This window comes from Lissotriton vulgaris, chromosome 11 (assembly GCF_964263255.1).
Source record: "Lissotriton vulgaris chromosome 11, aLisVul1.2, whole genome shotgun sequence".
NCBI classification, from domain to species: domain Eukaryota; kingdom Metazoa; phylum Chordata; class Amphibia; order Caudata; family Salamandridae; genus Lissotriton; species Lissotriton vulgaris.
This window is the reverse complement of record NC_141699.1, coordinates 402,579,351-402,597,561: the sequence shown is the minus strand read 5'-3', so window position 1 is coordinate 402,597,561 and position 18,211 is coordinate 402,579,351. Positions and strand designations below refer to the sequence as shown.

General features: G+C 45.0%; 1 protein-coding gene across 1 annotated transcript in view; it reads right to left on the bottom strand.

The window, feature by feature from the left end:
• The window catches only part of POLD2 (DNA polymerase delta 2, accessory subunit), a 78,660-nt gene that overhangs the window by 16,188 nt on the left and 44,261 nt on the right, over positions 1-18,211 (bottom strand). The window lies entirely within an intron of this gene.

Here is an 18,211-nt window from a genome sequence, read left to right as displayed (position 1 = left end):
GGGGAAAAGATAGGTTGCAAACTAGATGGAGCATATGAGAAAAAAAACCATTAAACTTACCCCTTTTAAACAACTGCTCAAAGTTGTTCTAGGACAAATTTAAAAGTGCATGGGTTCCCATTCCCCTAACACTAGCCTTAACCGGGTCTCTACCTTTTCATTTGGAAAGGCCCATGGTGTTTGTTGACATTTACCACAGCCTACATATCAAACCCAGAGAGGAGGTAGGTGTGCTAAAATTACATAGATGATGTGTGTGCAAACAAAACGCTCTAAATAATAGAGAAATAAATTAGCCACTTGTTGCTCTGTTTCAGCTTGGATACGGTTTAGTGTGGACCAATGTAAAGAAAGATCTAAGGATTTAAAAACATCCAGGGTAAGCCAAATGCTTTATTTTTTAATTTCAATTGCACCTAAAATGGCTAAGTTGATTGTAGTTCTAGAGTAACATAGACAAATCTCGGAATGATGTTTTTTGAGACACACTGCAACAATGATCTCACTCAAAATCCCATTCACTTAGCTACCTCCTTTTTTTTTTTTTTGTGTAAGACCTTTATTAACATAAAGTAAAATACACAGCATGAGCCTACAACCCTGAGGCCGGCTCGCCACTTTACTATGTTCGTTTAGTACAATCGCAGTTAGACATGGAAATCACTGTGTAAATGTCAGGTAGAACCGTCTTGCATGCTCCAAGCAGGACTCGTAGTGGACAATCGATATGAGTCTTACATTTTGTAATTTTATCAACCGAACTTCAACTTTCCCCAACTTAAGACCTCACATTGCTCTCATTTACATCCTATACGGTGAGCGAAACAGTGTTCCGGAATTTCCCCAAAGCAGCCTTCAGGCGCCGTAACTCACACATCAGTCATTCACATTCCAGTGTTACCTGCACACCAACTAGTCCTCCCCATCTTCCTGTACTGAATTCAGATAGTCCGACAAAAAGCACCATATATCCTTAGGCCTCGATTTTACAGGCAAGTCCTCCTCATACGTTTGTAGTTTATCCCTACAAGTAGACATGTCATGCAGCCACACTTTTGTAGTCGGCACTCTACGGCTGTGCCAGCATTGCGCCACCTGCCTTTTGGCTAATAGTAGTGCGATAGCACAGAATTTGCGTTTCAGCGCTCTGAATTGGGGTACAATACCGAGCAGGCAGATCTGTGGCGTGCAGTGCACCTCATCTTCCAACATGACCGAGAGCGCGGCAGTGACCTCCTCCCAGTAATTCGCTACTCTCTCACACTTCCATGCCAAATGTACAAAGTCCGCCCCATCCCTGTTACAGCGCTTACATTTGTCGTCCTCTTGAAGCCCATATTTGCGCATTTTCACCGGTGTGTAATAGCTTTGGTGAATGAACTTGAAATGAATAATTCTCAGATTCCCGCTTGGTGTTAGTATCTGTGTCAGTGCGCACGAACTGTACCATTCTACCTCTGACAGTGGAGTATCTAGTAGTGCATCCCATCTCTCCTTAGCTTTAAGTGTGTGGCCTGCTATTTCCGATTGTGCAGCAGTGTAAAGTCTAGATACCAAGTGAGACAGATCCCTCGCGGTGATCAGCATTTGCAATGGTGCTAGAGTTTCCGGCTCCTCAGGGAATGAAGGGTAATGTCCTTTTAATGCCCTTGTCAATCTGTAATATGTGAAGCGGAACATAAGAGTCTGATTTTGAATATAGTCCAAGTTATCAAGTTCTAGAAATGTGCCTCCCTGAAACACGTCGCTCATTTTGTCGATCCCAGCTCTAGACAGTAGCGACATCCCCACCTTCTTGCTAGTGACTGATAAAGCCTGATGGTGCTGTAGTGGCATGTCCGGTGCATATAATGGGGTCTTGTGAGCCAGTTGCCCTAGTTTATTCCATGCCTTGATCGTGGTGTCTACCGTGTTGATGTCCTTTGAGTGGAGCGGAGGTCTCGTGTGTGACAATATCGCAGACAGGGGGACTGGATGGGCATCTCCCTCCTCAATGGCCACGTGAGTGATGTAGGGGACCTCATGGTACCAGTATGCTGCGTACTGTGCCTGGGCACAGAGGTAATATAGGAGAAAATCAGGCACCCCGAATCCGCCTTTTGCTATCGGGAGCGTTAGTGTCTGTAGTTCAATGCGAGCCTGTTTACCCGCCCAAATCAAGGTTAGTACCAGGGATTTTATGCGTCGAAAGACCTCCCGTGTAGGCGTGATGGGTATGTTGTTAAAGAGATATAACAACTTGGGCAAAATGTTCATTTTGACGATCGCTATTCGATCAGCTATTGATAATGGCAAGTGTATCCAACGACGGACCTTATCGTCCAGTTTGGTGAGTACTACTCCATAATTCGCACGCATGACTTCGTCTGGGTCCCTGTGGAACATGACTCCTAGGTAGCGAATTGGGTCCTGCTGCCACTCTAGTGGGTAATCTATTGCAAAGGAATTAGTGGAATCGGTGAGGGGTATGAGTGAGGACTTGGACCAATTTATCGCCAACCCCGAGTGGCCCCCAAATCGGATGTACTCCCTGAGGAGCGGGTTCAGATGTATTTCTGGATCGCGAACATAGAGCAACATGTCGTCCGCGTAGAGCGATATGTGCAGTGGTCTAGACACAAATTGCAACGCCGATTCCTTGTAATTTTGACGCACTATGCACGCCAGTGGTTCTAACGCTAGTGCGAAGAGCAGGGGTGACAGGGGGCAACCCTGTCTCGTTCCCCGCCCAATGTCAAATGGGGCTGAAACGTACCCATTGATCCGGACCCTTGCACACGGTTTGGTATACAGCAAAGAAATCCACTGGACAAATCTTTTAGGAAAACCCATCCTATTAAGTACGGTTAACATATAACGCCATTCGATTGAATCGAACGCTTTGGCGGCGTCGAGCATTACAGCCACAGCTTTAACCGAGGGTTTTAGATAGTGCGCCAGTGCAAACAAGGATCTGGTGTTATGCGAGGTGGATCTGGTGGGAACAAACCCCGCTTGGTCCGGGAGCACTAGGCGAGTCATCAGAGGGGACAACCTAATAGCCAGCAACTTTGCAAGTATTTTCGAGTCCACGTTTATTAGGGATAGGGGCCTGTAGGAGTCGCAGTTTTCCGGATCTTTGGCCGGTTTGAGGAGTGCAATGATCATAGCTTCCCGCAGAGTGGGGGGGAGCAGTGACACTTCAAAGGAAGTGCCATACATGTCCACCAAATATGGGGCAATGATATCCACAAACTTCTTGTAAAATTCGGATGTGTACCCGTCCGGGCCCAGCGCCTTACCATTTGGGAGCGAGGCGATCACCTCAGTGACCTCCTCGACCGTGATTGGCCGAGCCAGATATTCCCGATGGGCATTTGATAGCCAGCCAATCGCTACATCATGTAGGTAGTCATATGTTTCCTCAGTAGTAGCTGTTGGTTGAGATTGATATAGTGTGCTGTAAGATTCTACAAAACATTTGACTATGTCTGCTGAGTGCGTTTGTACTATTCCTGCTCCTGACTTGACACGGAGTGTCGCTGGTTGCCCCCGCCCCTCACATATTTTCCGCGCCAGTACTCGCCCTGGCCTGCCCCCTTCTCCAAAAGCCCTGGCTGCATGTTTGTGGTCTAGATACTTGATTTCCGACGACAAGAAATCAGCATGTTCTGTGTGTAAGTCGCGCAGTTTGGGTAACAACAATATGTCCTGTGTGTTTTCATATTGTAATTCCAGGTCCCTCATCTGACTTTCGCAGCGGCGAATTTGGCATCTGATGTCTTTGAGTACACCTATGGTAGTGCTAACGCAGACGCCCCTTATCGTGGCCTTAAAGGCTTCCCAGAGGAGACATGGGTCGTCAGTAGTTTGAGAATTATTAGCGAAGTAGTCCTTGATCGCCTTCGTCAGGGTGTCGACATATATAGGGTCTGTGAGGGCCTGGGAGTTAAATCGCCATTGGAAGGGGGGGGGGGGTGTGTATAGTGTGGAATGTCCAGCTGTAATAGAACCGGGTTGTGATCAGACAATGTGCGTGGCAGCACCTGCACCTTACGTGCCCATAGTGCAACATCCTTGGAGCCCAGCCAGTAGTCCAGTCTGGACCAACTATTGTGTGATGCGGTGATGCGAGTAGCGCCAGGATTGTTAGTGTGTTGCAGTCTCCAGATATCTGCTAACGCTAGATCGCTCATCATGTGACCCACCATAAGCCTTGCCTGCTTGTGCTGTTCCACTGATTGGGAGGATCGGTCCAGTCCGTCCTGCAGTGTCACGTTCCAGTCCCCCCCACATAAAATGTGTGTGCCAGTGTGTTTCTGCAAGTGTCCCCAGACTTCCCGATAAAAGTCCGGTGCGTCAATATTCGGGCCATATATGTTGAGGAGTGTTATGTGTTGCCCCCTTAGTTTGCCTGTCACTAGCACATACCTGCCAGCTGGGTCTTGTGTCACATGCCTCTCTTCGAAGTTTACCCCTCTCTTGACCAATATAAGCACCCCCCGGGAATAAGATGAGTATGAGGCTCTGTAAGACGATCCCGCCCATCTCGACCCCAGTGTAGCGTGAGTATGCGGTGCTAGGTGCGATTCCTGCAGGAATGCAATGTCAATATTCCATCTGGTGAGACTGGCAAATACTTGCCTGCTTTTCTGTGGGCGTGAGAACCCCCGTATATTCCATGTAAGGACGTTTAGTACGTTCCTGCTTTCATTTCTAGAACCTGGCGTACCCATTTGATACAATACCATTCATTCCTGCACACGCAAGCAACCCGCCCTGATCCCGACCCCATCCAGTACCATGATCGCCATATGCACTCACAAGCCCCAACAAGGGAGATTCGAATAATGCGTAGATTTGCAATGTCTCCGGTCTTTGTAAACAGTTAAACATCCCCCCTCCCCAAGACCCTCCCACTCCAGCAACCCCAACCTGCCGAAGCCTCACCCTTACAGAGCACAACTCCCTCAACCATTTAACCAACAACTTGGTGCTCATAGCAAAACTTGTGTTGGGTTGTACCCTTATGGAGGACCGCTAGTGGCACAACACTCCACCCGAAGTACAGGTGCAGGCGACATTAACTAGAATCAAACAGAAACGCAATGTATGTGTCCATTAATCCACAAGTCCACTTTCCCATTACCATCCCTCCACTGGGTGCAGGCAGTGAAGCAGACTTAGAGGATATGTAGCCTCATCCCGCAGTGAACAGACGTGCAGGGAAGGGGCCAATCCCATCCAAAGCAGTGTTCCGCCCTCCCCGCACTTAGTAATTGCCCGGTTACACTTCATCCGGATCTCAGCAGCGTGTGAGGGCAACGTCACCTCTATTAGTTCACAACTCGCAATGTGAGATGGACCGTGACGTCCAACGTTCTGCGACCTTCTAAGCTATCCCATTCCAGTTCTGAGGGTTTGTGAGCATAGAGTACACAAAAGGTCCTGACCCATTGCCCTCACTAGCGGCAGCAGTAGCAGCGCAACACGGCCGTGTTATCTGAAATCCATCGGGGAAAGCCTGGCAGCTTAGTACAGACATGAGTGTTTGTGACAGGTCAGGGCAGGATTGTGCTATAGTCCCAGTTATTTCAGCTGATCCCTACCCTTCCACCGCCCAATGTCAAAGCAAAACGCCAACATCTCACCTCAAGTAGTCTCTCATCAACAAACCTTGCATAGTCAGCCGAGAGTGGCAGTGTAGCAGTCCATCGCGGTCATTTGTGCAGTAACCCTTACCGCTGTGTGAAGCCTGAGATTTCTAGGCGCATCAGTCGGAGTCTCTGTTCTGGTCATGCCAGGCTTCCGATCTCGTCTCTCGCTGTATTTTCTTGACAAGTTCGAGGGCCGCTTTAGGTGTTGCCAGCACGATCGTCTGCTCCTTCCACACCACTCGCAGCCGGGCAGGATACAACATAGAATACCCAATGTTCAACTCTCGCAGCTTAGCCTTCACTGTGGTGTATTCCCTACGTGCCTGCTGAACAGCGACCGTGTGATCAGGGTAGAACTCCAGGGAGTTGCCCTGGTGAGTGATTTTGCCCTTTTCCCTTGCAAGTCTGAGGATCACGTCCCTGTCCCTGTAATTTAGGATCCGCGCTACTATCGGCCTGGGCGCAGCGCTGGGCGGTGGTTTGGGGCCCAGCGATCTATGAGCTCGTTCCACAATGAAGATCTGCGATAGGGCCTCCGCTCCAAAGATATCCTTACAAAGCCCCTCGACGTATTGTTCCATACGGCCTGTGTTGGTTGATTCTGGCAGGCCCGTGATTCGCACGTTATTGCGCCTCGAGCGCGCTTCCAAATCCTCCTCCTTCGCTTTTATTACCTCCAGTATGCGCTCCATTCCCGCGCATTTTGAGGTGGACGTTCGTGCTTCATCTTCGACCGCCGATATCCTGGTTTCAGCTTCGTCCAGCCGTTCGCCGTGCTTTTCTTGTCGGGCAGCCATGCCATCCATCCTGCATGTTAGATTGTCCAACTTCCCGTTGATGTCCTGTAGATTTGATTGAATCGCCATCAGGATCTTCTCTACGTTGTTAGTTGGTGGCGAGTCCGAAGATCCGCCGGCTCCCGCTGTGTCGTCTGCTGGTTTAGTCCCCTTCCTATTATCAAAGGAGAGTATTGGCTGCTGTTTATCCGGCTTACCCATTGCGGCGGCCGGTGAAAGCACTTTCCACAACTTGGGTCCAGACGCCCTCGTTACTCTGGCCGACGTCGCCGTGTTTCCTCTTTGGTGGTAGTCAGCAGGTGCACGTGTTGGCTAGTTCGTTTCTAAGGTGGCCACCACTGGTTGTAGTACTCTAGCAGGCAAGGACTATAGGAGCAACGTGGACTGGCCAATTCCGCAGCGTTGTGAGGCGAGGGAGAGGGTCGCTCTCGTGTCTGTTGGGGGGGGCCCTTCGCAGTCAGCCCAGCCAGAGTTCCAGCGCCCTGTTTGTGTGGCCTCTTGCCCCCAATGCCTGTTAGCTCTCTAGTCCCACGTGTCCCTGATCGTCAGTTCGGTGGAGAACAGAAGGTCTCCAATGCGCTGTGCCCAGGTTACATGCGCATGGTAGCGTGTCCCGTCCTCCTCCCCGCCAATCCGCCGGTAGTGAGCCCCGTTCTCCGAGCAGAAGCCCGCCGGCGCTAGTCCGCCGAGTCCGCTTTACCTGGAAGGGGCGCCGCCATCTTGTCAGGCAACCGGCCGATGCGTGAGCGGACACCGCCGCTAGTTCTCGGGGCTGAAGCAGTGCAAACGTGCCCCCTGGCCCTGGCAGTCTGTGCTCACCTACGGGTGCTGTTGCTGGGCTATCCGGCCAGTCTGTTGCCGATCGTGCGTTGCTCGCGGCATACCTCCAGATGTCCGCCGGCCATCTTGTCAGGCAGTCCGGTGTGCGTTACAATGATCTCGGTTTTTCTCCGCGCTGCGAGGGTAACGGCCGCCTCCGCACACGTCCAGTTCTGCTCCACATCTTCCTGCACCAGATTGTAGTCGCGCAGGGTGGGTTGGTGGGGTTTTAGTGGCAATGGATCACATCGTGTGATATCAGTTCAGGCAGCCATTCCGCTGTGCGCCCCCTAGCGCCTCCACTTAGCTACCTCCTTCCTTTCCGTTAACAGGCTCTTTCGGTGATCACAGATACCTCTTTCAGTGATCTTTCGACCCGTCTAGTATAACACCACCATGTTATAACAACCACAAGGGGTTACAGAAGGACAACTTGCAAGAACAAGCTCCAATCGTGACGCCACATATTGTTAATACACCACCTGAAAATTAATTTTTAGATGAAAATAGTGCAGATGGAGACCCTACTGAGCCTACTGAGATTACTGATTGACTATTAGAGGGACAAGCTACAGAATCAAACACGGTAGAGAAAGCCTTGAACGTTAGGGCAGATACAGCGGCATCTAACGAGGCAGAATCCGTGGATTTCTATTCAGTGTCAGAAAACTCAACCTCTTCATGTGAAGATCTGGCCACACAGTACTCCAAACAAATGCGTATGGAGGAAGTTGAAAGCGAGGTCGACGATGATGAAATCGATGAATTTACAGAGGAAAGCCCTATCACTGTGAAGGGTGCAGGGGACGCTTCTATGATAGAGGGAGCTGCGGGAGGGTATCAAGAAGATCCAACTGGCAATATTACTTTAGATACGATATATCAAACAATCTTGAGCCATATGGACAAAACTGAGCAAGAAAGTCTTAAAATACAAAATTCCTGTAGGAAGCTCCAAAACTCTATCCGTAGATTAGCAAAGTCACAGGCAGACTTCGGGGAAAGATTTACGGAGGTCGAAACCAGAATATCCAATATTGAGGATGAATTGCAAAAACAGAAAGTGGCCACTGAAACATTAAGTGCTAATAAAGAGGACTTATTAACAAAAATGGCCTACTATGAAAATCGCGCACGGCGCAACAATTTAAGACTTAGGCAAATTCCCGAAGGAAAAGAAGGACAAGATCCACGTAAATTCATTGTGGAACTGTTTCAGAAGACATTCCCGGACTCGAAAAAATGGGATTGGGAACAAGAGATTGAGCGTGCACATAGGTATCCTTTTAACATCCAACTTAGACCTGGACAGAATGCTACTAAACCAAGACCTTTTCTAGTAGCATTCAATAGCTTTCGTGCTAGAGAAGACATACATATGCACACACGTCCAAACAGCAAAGGCAAGGGCGAAGGGTTTACTTTTTTTGCAACCTCGGATTATAGTAAATACACAATGGATACTCGTTGGCAGCTTCGACAGTTGGTGAACCAATACCAAACAAAGGGAGCACAAGCTTTTATTATGAACCCAGCTAAGCTCAAAGTGATATAAAAGGAGAATACTTGTCTCAGCAGCAAAGGAATACCTGCAAAATATTAAGGACCCTTAGATCTTAATCTGATTGATTAATACCAATTAAGACATTCAAAGTCAATGATCTAGCTAAGCAACTAGCCAATGGATATGCATTTTGTATGAAACTCAATATAGAATGTTGTTACTATACTTTTTTTTCTCTAAAGAGGAATGGTTTAATACTTAAGAGATATGGTATCGTTTAACTGTTCCTAAGACTGGGATTAAGAATGGGAAGATCTAGATACAATGATATTAATCGTTTCTTTTTAAATTACAAAATGAAGGAAAAGAAACCTGTGGGGGAACAGGGGGGGTTTGTTGCTCATTTCCATCACCAGGACCAGGAGTCCGAAAGCCTCGGTAATGGAGGGGGGGGGGGGGGAGGGGGGGCACAGGGGGTTGCTGGTGGAGGGGGGCACTGGGGTTAAAGGGGAAAAAATTCACGTTGGGGTCTAATGACTTTATAGAGAAGACAAAGAAATTAAGTTCTAACAAGAGAGTATTAAATTAGGGTAGGATGGGATATAGGATGGGATGTACTAAAGTAATCATTGACCATGCAGAAGGTAAAGAGGACGGGAAATCATTGTAATGGGTAGTAACATTAAAATATGCTCTTTTAATGTCTCTGGCCTCAACAACATAAATAAATGGAAAAGGATTGCATCTGAAGTTCGTTTTTTGAAGCCAGATATCTTGTGTATGCAGGAGACCCACCTTCCCTGGGAGAAAAGGGGTTTAGCCACCGAGTTAGGATATACAGTTTTGGCAGCATCTCAGCAAACAAGTTCGATAAGAGGGGTAATGATATTGATAAGACCGCGTCTAGGTACACTTGTACGCAGCTTATCTGACAAATGGGGCAGATGGGCGATAGTAACATTAAATCTAGGAGGTACATGTATAACAATATGCTCTATATATGGATCTAACTTGGATGAGGGGGAAGTATTCAAATATCTAAATTCTGAGTTGGCTAATTGGGGATCTCTCCTAGTGGTATGCGGCGACTTAAATATAAATTTGGCAGTGGGGGAATTAGAGGCTGGCCCAGAGAAATATAAGGGGCGTAAACCTCGTGTATTTAAGGCACGGTAGAATAGATTTACCGATTTTAAATTACCGAATTCTACCGATTCGGTAATTGAAAATCGGTAAATCTAAGGGGTGGGTATGTAGGTATTCCAGATGTGCTGGAATACCGAATCGGATGAATTCGGTATTTACCGATTCGGTAAATACTGAATCGGTAATGCCCATTCATTCCTATGGGCTTTGAAGCCCATAGGAATGAATGGGCATTACCGATTCGGTATTTACCGAAATCGGTAAATACCGATTTTCACAAGGGTGCAGGGAGTGTCACTTTGACACCCTCTGGCACCCCCAAAACAGGCTCGGGTACCAAGTGGCAGGCAGGTCCGCCCGTCACATGGCATAGGTGTGCATGCACACATGTGCATGCACAAAGGAATCGGTATTTTACCATCAAATTGGATTTGATGGTAAAATACCGATTCGGTAAGGCCTCTGGGACTCTGAAGAGTCCCACCTACATATGGGTGCCTCAGAATCGGTAAATTTACCGATTTTTTATTTTACCGAATCGGTAAAATTACCGATTCGGTAATTTTACCGATTCGGTAAAATAAAGCCCCCTACATACCTTTCACACATTTACTGATCGGTAACGGCCGAAAATACCGATTGTCGGCCGTTACCGACCGACCTACATCTGGCCCTATATAATTTAGTTAAAGATCATGCGTTGGTTGATATTTGGAGCAAAAACTTTCCAACACTACCCGGGTATACTTCTTACTCCTCACCACATAGAAAATGTGTCCGCTTGGACTACTTCTTTACCTCAACTAGTATTCAATCATATACTAAGATCCAACTCTATCCCAGGGTAACATCGGATCATTCCCCATTAATAATGAAGATCACCGAAATCGGTGAAATGCGACAAAATAGGAGCTTCTCGTTTGATAGGAAATTGTGCTTGGGTGCACAATACAGAGAACACATGGGTAAATGGATAGCAGAGTTTTTACAGAACAATATGGGTTCCGCTAATATTGAAACAATATGGGATACATGGAAAGCTTGTTTTAGAGGGGAAGCGGTGAGTTTCAGACTTTATAATCAAAATTTGCAACAGGGGAAGATGCGGGAAAGCAGTGTAAAGCGGAAGAGAATCTGATAAAGGAAATAGAGAAGAGGGATAATATGACTAAAATTCAGGAATATGAAGGGATAATCGCCAAATGTCGTGCTAATATCACAGGAGTTTGGTGTGAGGAAATAGCTAAGAAATAATTAACATACAGAAGATATATCCACAAGTACGGAGAGTCTATAGGAAGGGCATTAGCCTTAAAATTTAAAATGAAGGACTCTGCCCGTCAACTCATGAAAATGCAAGATAAAAATGGGGCAATGACTGAAGATCCGGAGAAAATATTGGAAATACTATATCAATTTTATACTGAATTATATACATGTCAACTTAATCCCTCTCCTGAAGCTTTTTTGCAGGAGGCTATATTCAATAAATTAACTGATCTTGAGAAAGAACTATTAGACCAACCCTTCTCAATAGAAGAATTGGAAAGAGCAGTAAAAAACATTCCGAATGGAAAAGCAGCAGGTCCCGATTTTATCCCAGGGGAGGTGTGTAAATGTTTTTTTTGAACCTTTAAAAAACTTTATGTTGGAGACTTTTAGAATGGCACAATTGGGGAGGGCCCCACAGTCTTGGGATGATGCTTCAATTGTAATATTTCCTAAAAAAGGGAAACCACCGGAACAACCGGCCTCATATCGACCGATATCTTTGCTAAATTGTGACAGCAAGATTTATTCAAAGATGCTTGCAAACCGAATATCCAAGGTTATAACACCAGTAGTATCACTGAGCCAGCATGGGTTTATCTCAAACAGAGGGACTATATCACATATTAATAAAGTGATCACCTTGATAGACATAGCAGAAATCGAGAAGAGAGACTTGGCGTTGATATTACTCGACGCTGAGAAAGCGTTTGATCGCGTAGAGTGGGCATACTTGTGGGCAGTAATGCAAAGAATGGGATTTGGCAAACACTTCTTGACAGCTATTAAAACATTGTACCGCTCACCTAATGCGAGAGTTGTAGCTATTGGTAGAAAATCTGAAAAAATAATTATTACAAGAGGTACTCGCCAGGGGTGTCCCTGTTCCCCACTTCTTTTTGCGTTATTTATTAACCCATTTTTATTAAAACTATCAGAATCACCATACATTAAACCATTCATAGTCTCATCTATACCCCATTCAGTATTCGCATATGCGGATGATATTGCCATCATCACCACAGACCCAAGACAGGTTATGATAGAGATTGGCTATAGATTTCGGAAATAGCTCTGGCTACAAATTAAATGCTGCAAAAACGCAAGTGCTTTGTTCAGATTCTGTTCAATTTAACGATCACAGGGTCACTCACGAAGTGACATATTTAGGAATTATAATTAAATCCCATACACAAGAGATAGTAGAGGCTAATTGGGACAAAACAATGCTACAAATTAAACAATCTTTAGATAGGTGGGGGAGACTTCAACTGTCTATAATAGGGAGAGGCAACATCATTAAGATGAATGTACTAGCTAAAATCTTATATCTATATCGTAGTATCCCCTTAGAGATACCCTTAAATCATATTTACAAACTGCAAAGTCTATGTACAAAATTTTTTTGGGGCACCCGGTAAAACAAGACGAGCAATGAAATGGTTGACCCTGCCTATTGACAGAGGAGGGCGTGGGATTCCGGATTTTGTGTTCTATTATTATGTTTGTTTCTTACAAAGAATGAGAATATTGTTGACGGGAGAACAAATTGAGGATCCAGCAGAATCCCCGTCGATATTCTATCTATTATTAGGGGAACACGTGAAGGGATGTTTGTTAAAAGAACTGGAAAGGGAACTACTACAAACACACCCGATTTAAGGTGGTTGAATCTGCATATAAAGTTTGGAGAAGGGTTGCAAGGATAATGAAGTTGGAAAGAATTGTGTACCATACTCCCTTTTCTGCGGAAAAAATACTACCATCGATATTCTGGGATAATGCAACAAAGGAATGGAGCAGGAAAGGTGTGAGTAGAATCGGAGATGTATATGATACTGATGGAATATTCAAATCTTTCTCTAATATGAGCACCAAATTCCATTTACCTCAGTCATCTTTTTTTAAATATCTCCAAATTAGAGATTTTTGCTTAAAGAAATTAAACAGACCTAGCCCTAACAAGATAATAGAGGCTGTCCAATCAAAAAAAAGGATAGGCATGCTATATCGATTGCTGATGGATTACAAGCCAGATGATTTAAACAAATATAATGTACTAGCGGCCCGTCCCGACGTTGTCCGGGTAAAAAAAAGGCTAGGCAGCAATGGTTTTAGTATCATTGTACATTCGTCCCACATGATAAGAGACACATTTTGAAGCAGTGTCCCCAAAAGTCCGTTTTTCCAAATAGAGCATATTGAATCCCTTTCAAGAGAAACTGTTAGAGGCAGTTCAAAGGTAGAATGTGCTGTTTTCCCAGCTGTTAGCAAAGTGGCAGCTATTCCAGATGAAGCAACAGCTAGAGCCAAATTCCCAGAAGATCGAACTTTGGCAAGTATGAGGTTGATTAGGTAAGTCTTTCCTGTGTCACCGGGGGCGTCTATGAACAATAGTTTGCCTTGCTTCTTTTCAACACTATCAACTATGGTGTTGTAGGCGAGTTGTTGATTGGGAACTAAGTTAGGCAAGTGTTGAGCAAGGTAGTTATTTGGCTCTGGAATATTGTGTGCGGTAGCGATATTGTGGTATCCAGTCAGGTTAGTTCGGACCGCTGGCGGCAGGCTGAAATCTTGTAAGGACTTCTCGCTTAATAGATACAGTGAGTCTTCAATTTCTATAAGTCCTTGGTTTATGATTTCATTGTTGTTAGCAGCCCGTGCCGACGTTGTCCGGGTATGAATTGCTGCCGGCCAGTAGTATATTGTTTTGTAGGATTTCGTTTTGATAGCATTTCTTATCTGTGACAGGCCCGTGAAACGCTCCGATTCAAGGTGCACTGCTGATGCACTTAAGAGTGCGCGTTCAGTAGTGTGTGAACTCGAGTTTCCCTACTTTATATTTCTTTGCAATATTATATAGCGCAAACTCGACAACATGGCATGAGCACAATTTACATTACAGAAGAACACATTCATTTGTGGTAGGCACGGGGAGACAAAGCGTTTGCCTGGAATCACAGGATGTTGAGCTGATGCCGAGATTCGAACGTAGTTCTCCAGCTCTAAAGTTCGCAATTCTAGAACATGTGGCGGGAAGTGTGTCTAAAAGTGTATGTTGGTGCTGGCCAATGGCCATCAATGAGAGAGACCTGTGCATTTTTCAAATGGGTGGTGAAAAAATATGAGTATGTTGCTGGAGATGTGGGCCGCCGTGCCACCAATGTACTTACCGGGGGAGGGTAAACACCGATTATTCCGCAACTTTCTTTCCGCATACCATCACTCCGCATACTTTCATTATGAAAGTACCATGACTCCGCAATGCCATTATAACGCATGGCATTACATTTTATATGCTTTTACTACGCATACATTTACAACGAAATTCGTTGTAAATGCTTGAATGGTAAAAGCATGTTTTTTTAAATCTTTGGATAAGGTAAGTATGGGTATAGGGGTATATGTTTTGGGGTGTTTGGGTATTTTAAGGGTTCAGATATAGTTTTGGGTTATGGGGTACAGGGGTAGTTTTAGGGTTTAGGGATAGGTATGGGTTTTGGGGTACAGGGGTATTTTTAGGGTTCAGGGCTAGGTTTGGAGTTCGGGTACAGGGGTATTTTTAGGGTTCAGGGGTAGGTTTGGGTTTTGGGGTACAGGGGTATTTTTAGGGTTCAGGGGTAGGTTTGGGTTTTGGGGTACAGGGGTATTTTAAGGGTTCAGGGCTAGGTTTGTGTTTTGGGGTACAGGGGTATTTTAGGGTTCAGGGGTAGGTTTGGGTGTTGGGGTACAGTGGTATTTTTAGGGTTCAGGGCTAGGTGTCATTTTTGGGGTACAGGGGTATTTTTAGGGTTCGGGGTAGGTTTAGGTTTTGAGGTACAGGGGTATTTATAGGGTTCAGGGCTAGGTTTGGGTTTTGGGGTACAGGGGTATTTTTAGGGTTCAGGGCTAGGTTTGGGGGTACAGAGGTATTTTACGGTTCAGGGGTAGGCTTGGGTTTTGGGGTACAGGGGTATTTTTAGGGTTCAGGGCTAGGTTTGGGTTTTAGGGTACAGGGGTATTTTTAGGGTTCAGGGGTAGGGTTGGGTTTTGGGGTACAGGGTATTTTAAGGGTTCAGGGCTAGGTTTGTGTTTTGGGGTACAGGGGTATTTTAGGGTTCAGGGGTAGGTTTTGGGGTACAGGGGTATTATTAGGGTTCAGGGGTAGGTTTGGGTTTTGGGGTACAGGGGTATTTTTAGGGTTCAGGGGTAGGTTTGGGTTTTGGGGTTCAGGGGTATTTTTAGGGTTCAGGGGTAGGTTTGGGTTTTGGGGTACAGGGGTATTTTTAGGGTTCAGGGGTAGGTTTGGGTTTTGGGGTACAGGGGTATTTTTAGGGTTCAGGGGTAGGTTTTGGTTTTGGGGTACAGGGTAATTTTTAGGGTTCAGGGGTAGGTTTGTGTTTTGGGGTACAGTGGTATTTTTAGGCTTCAGGGCTAGGTTTGGGTTTTGGGGTACAGGGGTATTTTTAGGGTTCAGGGGTAGGTTTGGGTTTTGGGGCACAGGGGTATTTTTAGGGTTCAGGGGTAGGTTTGGGTTTTGGGGTACAGGGGTATTTTTAGGGTTCAGGGGTAGGTTTGGGTTTTGGGGTACAGGGGTATTTTAAGGGTTCAGGGCTAGGTTTGTGTTTTGGGGTACAGGGGTATTTTTGGGTTCAGGGGTAGGTTTGGGTTTTGGGGTACAGTGGTATTTTTAGGGTTCAGGGCTAGGTTTGAGTTTTGGGGTACAGGGGTATTTTTAGGGTTCAGGGGTAGGTTTGGGTTTTGAGGTACAGGGGTATTTATAGGGTTCAGGGCTAGGTTTGGGTTTTGGGGTATAGGGGTATTTTTAGGGTTTAGGGATAGGTTTGGGTTTTGGGGTACAGGGTAGATTTATAGGGTTAAGCTGGGTTAGTGTTTAAGGGTGTTGGGGTATTTTAAGGAGTAAGGGTAAGTTATGATCATGGGGTGCAGGGGTATTTAAAAGGAGCAGGGTGGGATTAGCACACAAAATGAGACATGGCATGAAGGGTGGAATGTACCACACGCCCCAGTGTTTGTCACGCCCCCAGCACACGCCCACAGCACACCGCAGACACGCCCACAAGGGACTACTTTGCTGGCACGGTTCTTTTACCTTTTAAATGTATATGGTTGGCGTCTGTATAGCCTATGTCCTTCTGCTGCAACTGCCCTTTCCAACGCTGTATTGGGTGTTGTGATTGGTGCTGTGGTTCCTGAGATTACCCGCCTCAAAGGTTTGGGCTCTCTCTTTATATTATTAGTATGGATATGGATATTGGCAGAATCAATTAGAGGAAACTGATCTAAATATTGTGGATTATATCTCGATGGCTAAGGATATATGTTTGTCGGCCAATCTGAAAGCTCAGGTATATAAGACAATATTCAGATTATACTATACTCCTAAACGTATGGCAACATGGGGGCCTATGTATGATGGAAAATGTTTTCGGTGCGGAGGGGAAGATGCAGATATTGTCCATGTTTTTTATAAATGCTCGAAATTATCGTCTTTCATATCAAGTATAGAAAAATGTATATCCTTAGTCATCCACCATCCGTTTAAAATATCCCCGCACTTATGTTAGTAGGGCGAGGGCAAATTCCTAATGAAAATGAGAATATATGTAAATTTAAGAATTTCTTATTTATGGCTATGACTATAGCTCGATTGTGTATAGCTACAGAATGGTTACAACCTGAAGCACCGACGTTTGAATTCTGGAGAAGGAAAATGTTTAATATATATGAGCTAGAATGGAATTTGTACGCTCTAAAGGTTATTAGGAAAAAACGACTAGGTATAATGACTTGGGGAATACTCAAAGAGTACTTAGATGAATAATTGTTTTCTTTTTTACAGGGAACCCATCCTTCCCACCTACCTGTTATAATCAAATATTATTGTAAAAGAAGATATTGATTGCTTATTTTTATTTAAAGTTGTGAACGTACTACTTGTATAGTCCAATGACCCAACGATGGTAATAAAATAAATTTTAAAAAAATAGAATATGCATGATATACAAAATATGCATGAAGGTGTATCCCTCAACTTCGTTATTTGTAGTCAAAACACAGATCTATGCCTCATTTTAAACACACATTAAGCAGAATACAACGGGCAAACAAAGGCATTAAAAAAGCCATCACAACTAGAATCAACATGATAACTAATACTCATTTGCAGAATGATGTTACTAACAGTGTAACCCCCTCCATACCGAATATCGCCATATTCGGAATGTGCACGATATTATAATAATATGCATGAAAATAAAAGAGCAAATTCATGGCACGGAGTGCAAACAGCATGACTAATTAAAGTGTTTATAAATGACTAAATCACCAACACTGATCTCCGACGTAGTTTGCTATTCTTCTGAAAATGCACTTAGGCACCTCATCAGGGGCCAGATGTAGGAGACCAAATACCGGTCGGTAACGGCCGATTTCGGCCGTTACCGACCGGTATTTGGTGTTTGACATGTAGGGGGCTTGAGATTTACAGAATCGGTAAATTTACCGAATCGGTTATTTTACCGATTGTGTAAATCCAGATGTAGGTTGCACAGTAAACAGTGCCACAGGCCCTTAAGAATTCGTTATTTACCACCCAATACTATTGGGTGGTAAATAACGAATTCCTGTGTACATGCACATCTGTGCATGAAACAGGGGTGCTACAGGGTCTCAAAGTGACACCCTGTCCCCCTTGGCAATTCGGTATTTTTACCGATTCGGTAATTACCGAATCAGTATTTGCCATAGATTCCTATGGGCTTCAAGGCCCATAGGAATCAATGGCAAATACTGATTCGGTAATTACCGAATCGGTAAATACCGAATCCTACCGATTCGGTATTTGATACCGAATGATTACCTACATTAGATTTACCGATTCATGAATACCGAATCGGTAAAATTCGGTATTTATGAATCAGTAAATCTAATTTACCTACATCTAGCCCCAAGTGTAGTAAGCGCAATATAAACAGCAATGGGATATTTGTAATCCATCTAATATCTCATTAGACCCAGGACTCTTCAATTCCTCAAGC